Raw genomic sequence first — 11,778 nt, 5'->3', positions numbered from 1 at the left:
CAGGTTTCTTAAAAATCTCCAAATGATGATACAACTGTTGTCTTAAGGTTGCTTCTAATTCTGAATTTTTTTTTTTTTAAAGAAATTCACGTTCTTTTATTTATTTATTTATTTATTTATTTATTTATTTATGACTGTGTTGAGTCTTCGTTTCTGTGCGAGGGCTTTCTCTAGTTGCGGCAAGTGGGGACCACTCTTCATCGCGGTGCGCGGGCCTCTCACCATCGCGGCCTCTCTTGTTGCGGAGCACAGGCTCCAGACGCGCAGGCTCAGTAATTGTGGCTCACGGGCCCAGTTGCTCCGTGGCATGTGGGATCTTCCCAGACCAGGGCTCGAACCCGTGTCCCCTGCATTGGCAGGCAGATTCTCAACCACTGCGCCACCAGGGAAGCCCAAATTCTGAATTTTTATTTTATTTATTCCACCAATATTTATAAAGCAGCTGCCACAGTGTGCCAGGAACTGTCCATGAATTAGAATACAAAAAATGACGACACAGGCCTGACTTAAATGAGTTCACATCTGGTTGGGGAAGAAGAAGCCTTCCTATCCAAATATATCATGGACTTCCCTGGTGGCATGGTGGTTAAGAATCCGCTTGCCAATGCAGGGGACACAGGTTCGATCCCTGGTCCAGGAAGAGCCCACATGCCGTGGAGCAACTAAGCCCATACACCACAACTACTGAGCCTGCGCTCTAGAGCCCACGAGCCACAACTACTGAGCCCGCATGCCACAACTACTGAAGCCCGTGCATGTAGAGCCCATGCTCCGCAACAAGAGAAGCCAACGCAATGAGAAGCCCTTGCACCACAACAAAGAGTAGCCCCGTCTCGCCACAACTAGAGAAAGACTGCGCACAGCAACGAAGACCCAACACAGCCATACATATATACATAAATAAATAAATAAATAAAACCAAATATATCATGATGCAATGAGTAATATAACAATAACATGCTTGGAAAGTGAGCAAATGGGAGGCTATCAGCACCTGGACTGGCTTTGTGGAATTGATAGAAGGTATACAAGTTTAAGAGTCTCCCCACAAGAGGGGATAAGAAGTGTGGAACAGGCATACCCATAGAAAAGATCTGAGAAAGCTGCAGAATCCCTAATAGGGTTGAAGGAAGGTATTTTTCTCCTGAAATCAGTCAGTAGAGACTGCAAGAGGTGACTGCTTCTTCAAATGCAAAGTCAGTAATGTAAGACTTCAAGGAACATGAAAAAAACTGAGAAAGCATGATACTACCAAAGGAACACATTTTCCAGTAACTGACCCAAGAAATGGAGATATGCGATTTGCCTGATAAAGAATTTAAAATACTTGTTTTAAAATACTGAACCATTACATTGTATACCTGAAATATAATGTTAAATATCAACTATGCTTGTATGAAAAAATAAAGCAAAAGAGTTGTTTTCACAAAACTCAGTGAGCTACAAGAAAACAGAAAGACAATACAATGAAATCAGGAAAGCAATATGTGAACAAAATGAGAAGGTTAATATAACGATAGAAATAATAAAAAAGAATGAAACAAACTTGGGAGCTAAATATTACAATGAAGAAATGAAAAATGCAATAGGGAACATCAATGTCAGAGTGGATTAAGCAGAAGAAAAAAATATGTGAAGTAGATTACAAATCGTTTGAAACTATTCAGTCAGAAGAGAACAAAGGAAAATGAAAAAGAGTTCAGAAAGCCTACATGAACTATAGGAAATTATTAAGAGAAGCAATCTAACGATATCATTGAGAAATAATCTATACATTATTGGCATCCCAGAAGGAGGAGAAAGGGAAAAAGGAGGAGAAAGGTTATTTAAAGAATTAATGGCTGAGAACTTCCCAAGTCTGGGGAGAGATCTGAACATCCAAGTTTATGAAATTCCTAGGCTGCCCCAAAATTTCAAAACAAGATAATCTTCTCCAAGGCACTTTATTAAAAAAAATAAAAAATAAAAAAAAAACTGTCTAAAATCAAAGACAGAGGATTTTTAAAAGTAGCAAGAGAAAAAAAATTACACACAAGGGAACTCCTGTAAGGCTATCTGCATATTTCTCAGCAGAAACTTTGCAGGCCAGGAGAGAATAGAATGACATAGCCAAAGTGCTGAAAGAAAAAAAGTGGTAACCAGAATATTTTACCAGGCAAGGTTGCCCTTCAGAAATGAAGGAGAGACAAAGATGCTACCAAATAAACAAAAGCTGAGGGTGTTCATCACCACTGCACCTGCCTTACAAGAAATGCTGAATGGAATTACCTCTGTTTGCAGATAATTTGATCTTATATATAGAAAATCCTAAAGACTCCATCAAAAAATTGTTAGAATTAATAAACAAATTAAGTAAAGTTGTAGGATACAAAATCAATATTAAAAAAATCAGTTGCATTTCTATACATCAACAATGAAATACCTGAAAGAGAAATAAAGAAAACAATCTCAATTACAACAGCATCAAAACCAATAAAATATTTAGGCATAAATTTAACCAAGGATGCAAAAAATTCATACACTGAAAATGATAAAATGTTTAAGAAAGAAATGTAGAGACACAAATAAATGGCACAATATCCCCTGTTTGTGGATCAGAAGAATTAATATTATTCAAATGCCCATAATACTCAAGGCCATCAATAGATTTAATGCAATCCGTATCAAAATTCCAAAGACATTTTTCACAGAAACAGAAGAACAATTCTAAAATTTGTATGAGACCATAAAAACCCCAAATATTCAAGGCAATCTTGAGAAAGAAGAAAGCTGAAGACATCATACTTTCTGATTTCAAAATACATTACTAAACTATAGTAACCAAAATAGTATTACTGGCAAAAGTGGACACAGACATATGGAACAGAATTGTGAGCCCAGAAATAAATCCATGCATATATGGCCAACTAATATTTGACAAGGGAACCAAAAGTATTCAGTGGGGAAAGCATAGTCTCTTCAGTAAATGGTGCTGGGAAAACTGGATATTCACACGCTAGAAGAACGAAATTGGACCCCTATCTTAAACCATTCACAAGAATTTACTTGAAATGGAATAAAGACTTGAATATAAAATCTGAAACTATAAAACTACTAGAAGACAAAGGGAAAAACATCATTGACACTGGTCTTGACAATGACTTTTTGGATGTGGTGCCAAAAGCACAAGCCACAAAGGCAAAAACAAAAAAGTGGAACTGCATCAAACCAGAAAGCTTCTGAATAGCAAAAGAAACAATCAACAGAATAAAAAGGCAACCTACAGAATGGAAGAAAATATAGGCAAACCATATATCGGATAAAGGATTAATATCCAAAATACATAAGGAACTCATATAACTCAGTAGCAAAACAACAAAAAACAATCCAACTGAAAAATGGGCAGAGGACCTAAGTAGACATTTTTCCAAAGACATACAGACAGCCAATAGGTACATGAAAAGATGCCCAACATCACTAATCATCAGGAAAATGCAAATCAAAACCATAATGACATATCACCTCACACATGTTAAAATGGCTTTTCTAAAAAAGACAAGTGATAACAAGTGTTGGCAAGGATGTAGAGAGAAAGGAACCCTCCTACACTGTTGGTGGGAATGTAAATTGGTGCAGCCACTATGGAAAACAGTACGGAGATTCCTCAAAAAGCTAAAAATAGAGCTACCACATGATCCAACAATCTCATTTCTGGGCATATATCCTAAAAAATGAAATCACTATTAGAAGAGATAGCTGCACTTCCATGTTCAGTGCAGCATTATTCACGATAGCCAAGATAGGAAAATAACCTAAATGTCCACTAAATGTCCATTGATGGATGAATGGATAAATGGATAAAGAAAATTATATATATATATAATTATATTATTATATATATTATTATAATTATATAATATAATGGAATATTATTCAGCCACAAAAATGAAGGAAACCCTGCCATTTGCAACAACCTGAATGGGTCTTGAGAGAGCATTATGCTAAGTGAAATAAGTCAGAACAAAAAAGACAAATACTTTATAATCTCACTTATATGTAGGGATCTAAAATAGCTGAACTCATAGAAACAGAGTAAAATACTAGTTGGCAGGGGGCTGAGGGGTGTAGGAAATGGGAATATTTTGGTCAAAGGTACAAACTTGCAGTTATAAGATGAATAAGTTCTGGAGATCTAATGTACAACAGGGTTACTATAGTTAACAATACTACATCATACACTTGAAACTGCTGACAGAATAAATCTTAAACATTCTCACCACAAAAAGTGGTAATTATGTGAGATGATGGAGGTATTAAACAACGTTATTGTGGTAATCATTTCACAATATGTATATTTATCAGAGCCTCACACTGTACATCTTAAACTTACACACTGTTATATGCCATTGTGTCTCAATAAAGTTGATTTAAAAAAAATGCTAAAAAAGAAGTTGCATGGCCCCTGCTGTTTTTCCGTGATATGCTCTGCCGGAAAAAAAAAACCATGTGTCAGTAAAGCTGTTGGCAAGTTCCTTTTGAACCCCATCTCTTGATATCAGAAATGACTAGCTTGTATATTGTTCTGAATCTAAAACTCAACTAGTGAGAAAATGAACAAGATTGTCTGCTGGGGTTTAAAAAACTTTTCTGGGAAATTTTCCCCAGCTGAAAATTTCTTTACTGATTTAACTGACCCGGTTATTTCTTTTGTTATTCATTTTATTTACTCCTATATTACATACCTCACCATTACATTTTATTTAACAGTCTTTCTGTGAGTAGTAGGCCTCAGTCTTGAATTTCACTGGTCTATAATACCTTTCTTTATATTTAATGTTACTAAAGTTCATTGAATTTCCAAATGAATCTCCTTTGTAACATCTCTATGTCTTTTTCTATCAAATATAGTCATTTTCCAAAATGGTAGCATGAAGTATCATTTACATATAATATTATTCAACAATTCTGTGATGCTAAACATTTCATCAGCCTCCATAAATAATGTATGATTTTTAAAAGTTAAAAAGAGGATGTGAATGGGAGAAAATATTTGCAAACGAATCAATGGACAAAGGATTAATCTCCAAAATATATAAACAGCTCATTCAGCTCAATATTAAAGAAACAAACAACCCAATCCAAAAATGGGCAGAAGACCTAAATGGACATTTCTCCAAAGAAGACATACAGATGGCCAAGAAGCACATGAAAAGCTGCTCAACATCACTAATCATTAGAGAAACGCAAATCAAAACTACAATGAGGTATCACCTCACACCAGTTAGAATGGGCATCATCAGAAAATCTACAAACAACAAATGCTGGAGAGGGTGTGGAGAAAAGGGAACCCTCTTGCACTGTTGGTGGGAATGTACACTGATACAGCCACTATGGAGAACAATATGGAGGTTCCTTCAAAAACTAAAAATAGAATTACCATATGATCCAGCAATCCCACTACTGGGCATATACCCAGAGAAAACCGTAATTCAAAAAGACACATGCACCCCAATGTTCATTGCAGCAGTATTTACAATAGCCAGGTCATGGAAGCAACCTAAATGCCCATCGACAGACGAATGGATAAAGAAGATGTGGTACATATATACAATGGAATATTACTCAGCCATAAGAAGGAACGAAATTGGGTCATTTGTAGAGACGTGGATGGATCTAGAGACCGTCATACAGAGTGAAGTAAGTCAGAAAGAGAAAAACAAATATCGTATATTAACGCATATATGTGGAACCTAAAAAAATGGTACAGATGAACCGGTTTGCAGGGCAGAAGTTGAGGCACAGATGTAGAGAACAAACGTATGGACACCAAGGGTGGAAAACCGCGGTGGGGTGGGGATGGTGGTGTGCTGAATTGGGCGATTGGGATTGACATGTATACACTGATATGTATAAAATTGATGACTGATTAAAAAAAAAAGAAAAAAAGAGGATGTCACCAGTAAAACAGCAACACTGACCTCTATCAACCAAACTTCCTGGGCAAGGATCCAAAAAGTCTAGGGACATTCTGTCTAATAGTACTGGCCTAATCAAAGATATCTGCCCAAGAAAAGGAAATTCTATTTAGTGTCTGGTTAACAGCTAGTCCAATTAATGATATCAATTCTGTTTGTGAGAACAAAGAAGAACTTGGAGAGGAGGTGAGTTAGGGAGGCACATGTGGGCTGTGGAGGGGTCACCTTCCAACAAGGCTGTCACTCCATCCTCCCTCTTATCTGTCTACACTGGAGAAAGATAGGAAAGTAGTGAAGAGCCTGATACAGGACATTCACTCTAAAGCTGTTGAGGCGTAGAAGAGTGTGAAATATCCAGCAGGAAAAACACAAGCTGAGAGAGAGAACGGGTTATTACTTCCTCATATTTCCACTCAGAGATTTTCAGACAAGAAACTATTTAAGCCAAGTTGACTGTATTATTTTTTACCAGATGAAGAAAAAAACCAAAAAAAAAAAAAAAATATATATATATATATAGTCAACTGGTTTTTATACCGTTTTCAAAGATGGAGGCATAGCTCCCCCAAATGCAAACATTCCAAATGCAAACCATTTTTAGTCTTGAGGGTAATGGATGTGGAAGTATAATAGCTCCCATGGTCAGGGAATAACTGATAAAACTGAACGCTGCAGTTTATCCCTGGCCCTGGGAGCAGTCTGTCTGCTCCAAGTGCCAGCATTAAGAAGATACATCGTTTGGAGATTTTAACAGAAACAATAACAAAACCAACTAAAAGTCTTTTACGTAAGCTGTCCATTATGTAGGATGGGCAATTCTAAATATCTGGGATAAAATATTCCTATCTGAAGAGATCTTCTGTTGGTTGGTCTAAGTTCTGTGGTCATTGTTGAAATTTAATACTAGAGATGAAAGCTTTAAATTAAAACACTTTTCTTTCTTATCGTCTTATAAACATCGAGAGTTAATTGGGAAAATCCCCATTATACAGTCATCCCTCAACAAACAGGGACTCAACTACATGTGTTGTTTGAGAGAGTTCCTAATGTTCTGAGCTCTGTGAGCTTGCTTTATTCAGAGCCCATGTCACTCATCCCTGGGCTCTTGCCTTTTCTTGCACATGAACAGGAGATTAAAATTGAACTCTGCAGGCACAGTGAGCAACCAAGCAAAGAAACATAACTTGAGTTACTTCAATTCTGTCATTTTAAGCTACCAGTTGGAATTTTCACATGTATTTAACATTTTAAACAGTGAAAAATAGTGTGAACTGCAAAGTATAATGATTTTCTTCTGTTAAGTAAACATTTTGACTTGCACATGAACTATTTTTTATGAACTTAAATCTTTATTATTGAGATTTACTCTTCTAAAGTTGTTTGTTCTTTAGCTTTAAAACAATTAACAAAGAAATCAGTTCCCTAATTGTTTCCAGCTATGATTTGATATAAAAAAATTCCAATAATAAATATTTCATTCTCTGTTTTTCTATTATATATTGATAGTTTTTGTTTTACGATGACTACTGACAATATTTTTCTATGTAGATAAATGCGGTCTTAAAAATGATCTTTTCCACGTATAAAATATATTAGGCATGCCACCATCTCATCCATATCATAGCTGCTTTACTCCCTTTTACCTCTGTGGATTTTTGCTCATTTCTTCCACCTGTACTCCTACCGGTTGATGTCTGCCATCTTCTCTACACTCTGATGAAATCCAATACTTTATACAATATTGACAGTGACTGACACCAATTGTCTGTGACACCGTTTTTTCCCCCCTTTTAATTCGGAGAATTTATGTTTTAAGTCTTGTGGTTACTCTCTGATCAAAGTACAAACACTCTGATATGTTACAAACAAGTGAATAAAAACAGCTCCTGGGTATGCTTATTCATCCAAATATTTACCCATATTTACCCGCACTTTCAGTATGCCTCTTCTGCCACTTCATCACAAACTCCCACCCTGAGACACAATAAACGGGCACCAGACTTGGTTATGGGTTATCTCCTCTGCTCATCACCTAGATGACAGCATAGCTTGTTTCTTGCTTCACTCAGATTCTCAAATGACAGTTTATCAGAAAGAGTTTGTCTTTACCACCCATAAAAATAACCCCCATCCCTTTTACTCTGTTCCCTTTTCTCTACTGTAGTTTCTACTATTTGTTCACTCATTTACTGTAATTTCCCAACATTCTGTGAGCCCCAAAGCATGAACATTGGCTGTCTTATTTACCACGATATTTGGTAACATTGCCTAAAATAGTGCCTGGCACTAGGAAGCACTCAATATTTGTTGAACAAATGCTCTGATCTCCAGGAGACTCTGGAAAGGAAGACAACTTGTAAAATGCATTGTAGGAGACCCACCTTCACCCCATTTTTGAGTTTGATGAGTGGGAAACTGGAACGAATCTTTTAAATTTGGAGATACAAAGGTAGAAAGAGAGTATAGGCCTCTCTATTAGTTTGCTAAGGCTGCTGTAACTACGTTCCATAAACTGAGTAGCTTAAACAACAGAAATGTATTGTCTCATAGTTCTGGAGGCTAGAAGTACGAGATCAAGGTATCAGCAGTGTTGGTTCCTTCTGAGGGCTGTGAGGGACAATCTATTTATTCCAAGCCTCTCCCCTAGCTTCTGCTGGTTTGGGGGCAATCTGGCAATTCTGGCTTCTAAGAAGCATCACCCTGATCTCTGCCTTCATCTTCACATGGCATTCTCCCTGTATGTATGTCTGTCTCCAAAATTCCCTTTTTATAAGGACGCCAGTCATATTGGATTAGAGCCCATCTTAATGACTTCATCTTAACTAATTGTATCTGCAAAGACCATTTCCGAATAAGAACACTGAGGGTTAGGACTTCAACATATGAATTTTGGGGGAACACAATTCAATGTGTAATAGCCTCCTTGGCAAACCTGAGGGAGATGGGAAGTCTTGTAGAAGGTATCCTGAAGAATCAAGGAGATCCAGCACAAGATTAGAAATGGTGGCGTGGCATGTTCCAGGCATAAGGGGCAACAGCCTTCCATTTACTCTCCTAAGGGTCTTATGGTTTCAAACAAATAACCGAACATCCAAAAGCTGAAGTGATACCCCAAGAGAATATTAGTTTAGAGAGAAATTGCCGGCAGACCTGTATATGTCTTGAAACTAGTTCAAGGGAATGCTGCTACAGAGGGTGCATTTTGCACTGGCTTTGGGATTCAGTCGATTTTGTGAATTTCTGCTGATGGCAGGGTGAGCGGAGACAAACCCAAAGGCCAGACTGCATGAGTTATATCACTTTAGATGCCAGCAGGAGACCGACATAGAGCAAGATGGAGAAAAACGCTGACTTCCCACCGGTGACAGTGGCGTTTGTGTAGGCCAGTAGGATTTAACATCAATCCCAAAGAAAAAAAAGAGTCCAAGTACAGAATTTTTCTGAGTTAAAGCTGAAATGGCTGAGAAAAATCACCAAAGTAACTAGGCTTATCTGGAAGTGGTAAGATCCGAATAATAATAATAATGTCATTATTGTATCAGAGAGAACCAGGGACTGGTATAGAGTATGTTGTGATAGAAATTAATTTGTGGAAAAGAAAGAAAAGTTACATCTTGTCACATAAGGCCTAAATTTGTAGTCTATTAAGTCTGTACCCATCAAGTTTTCTTTAACCAAGGAGATTCTTTAACCAAGGAGAATATTGGATGGATAACTCGCTATTGATATACTATTATGAATAATACCTAGACAGTACCACATAAAAATTAAAGGTTTCATATATTTTACTGGCTGGAAAAATACATATTATGGGTAAAATCCATATGTTTTTTGGTGTCAACATGATCAATATTCCCGCTAATCCATTAAATTTCATATAATAAATGGATCACCTAAAATAATACAAGAATAAGACTTGTTCTTTTTTCTGTAATTTTAACCCCCTCTACAATATACCCTTCTAATGGTTACTTATGACCACTTGCTCACTCTTTAAGGCAGATTGGGTTCCTCTAGGAGACGTGACCACAGCCACCCTTGCATCCCACCTGCTGGTTCTTGGCCTTTCTCATAGCGAACTGACTCAGGACAGGGTCAGTTCTGCCTTCCTTTCCCTAGATGTCCTTCCAGGTTATGCACAGCCATTGTACCCATTCCCAGCTTACTGGTCATTTTTTTCCCCTTGACTGAAGTGAAAACATTTTCTTCTGGAAAAAAACTGTGGAGGCCCTGGTTTTATAAGTTTGATGGCTCTTATAATAACATCATTTAAAACAAGCAAAAAAATGCCTTCCTAAACCAGCTACATGTTTTACACTATTCATATGTTCAGGAGTATCGCTCTCTTTAATTTTCACTTCTTTCACCCCTTCTGTAACAGGATCTTCTTTTCCTTTGGGAAGCCTTACCTGCCATTTGTGAGGATGACGCACACGAGGGTTACAGGACTCTCTCTTGGGGCTCCATGTACGCTTCCTTGCTTCGGTGCACCACAAATCAGGGTCCTGAATAATGTGCAAGTCACCCCTGACTGCTGAGTTGGATGCATCATCTCACAGCCACCTGAGTAATAAGAACACTCTTGATGACTTGGTCCCTCACTGATGGTCCCTTCCTTCTTAGCCCGGGGTCCCATTTTGCTTCTTGTATTTTCCTAGGATATAACAACTACATTGAGGAATGTTTCCTCTCTCTCCTTATTCTCACTACCTTCTTGTAGGAGTTTATGGGAATCTGCACACTAAATCATCCCACAAGGATGTAAGACTCTCTCTTTTTAGGGTCTTTCTGACATTTAAAAATAAAGATTGGAACTTGTGATAGTAGTGAGGACCACTATAAAGGAGCAGATAGCCTGTATTTACTTGATTGATGGGGCTCACTGAAGAGGTTTTTACACCAATTTGCAAGGGACAAAAGATGCCTTTATTTTGATTTGCTTTTTATTCTTGTTAAATAAAATGAGAAATAACTTGTAAAATATTAACCTTAAGAAGAGGGTAGTTTGTTGGCAATATTTCAATGTATATATGAATAAGCAAAGGTGACTGATAAAGAAAAATGTGTACTATTCTAATCAATAATTATCATTCATACTGCCCTGCCACATAATTCTCAATTTAAGTATTTATGTACACACCCAGATAAAATTTAAACTCCTCCAAGAAAGAGGAAAGTTTTATCATGTATTATAATTTTATCTAGGACACCCAACAAGGGCTTTTCACATAGTGGGGCTTTATGTATATTTGTATTGTATATGCAGAGACGTATATATACTAAATGTATCACATATATATGCATATATCTTATATATATCTTTAATATTTTCATATATTACACACATATACTAAATCTACCACATATATCTACTATATATTTACTCTATATCATGTATATATACTTAATATATATTTACATATTTTGTAATATACACCTTACATGTATGCATCTTGTGTAGCTTATAAGATATGCATGCATGTATTATAGTTCACATATATCTTATAATATTTTCATATTTGGTGCGATTCTTATTTTAACAGACAATTTTTTTCCTAGGAAGCGAAAGCCAAGTAAAAAGATTTGGAATCTTTGAAAGACCCATGTTTAGACTTTTAAATGTTAACGATGCTATGAATTCCTAAGCTGTGTGCTAACCAAACACATTATTAAAAGTGCTAATATTCAAATGTTGTGAAAATCACCAGGTGGGAGCACAACAGAGGAGTCTGGTTTGCAGAGGAGCCCTCATCCTGGGGACACAGGGTGAAATAAGGACGCTGGAGCGAAGGTGATGTGATGTAATTGTGAAAATTCTCCCTGA

The sequence above is a fragment of the Eschrichtius robustus genome, chromosome X (genome assembly GCF_028021215.1).
Source record: "Eschrichtius robustus isolate mEscRob2 chromosome X, mEscRob2.pri, whole genome shotgun sequence".
NCBI lineage: Eukaryota > Metazoa > Chordata > Mammalia > Artiodactyla > Eschrichtiidae > Eschrichtius > Eschrichtius robustus.
This window is presented reverse-complemented; position numbering follows the sequence as displayed.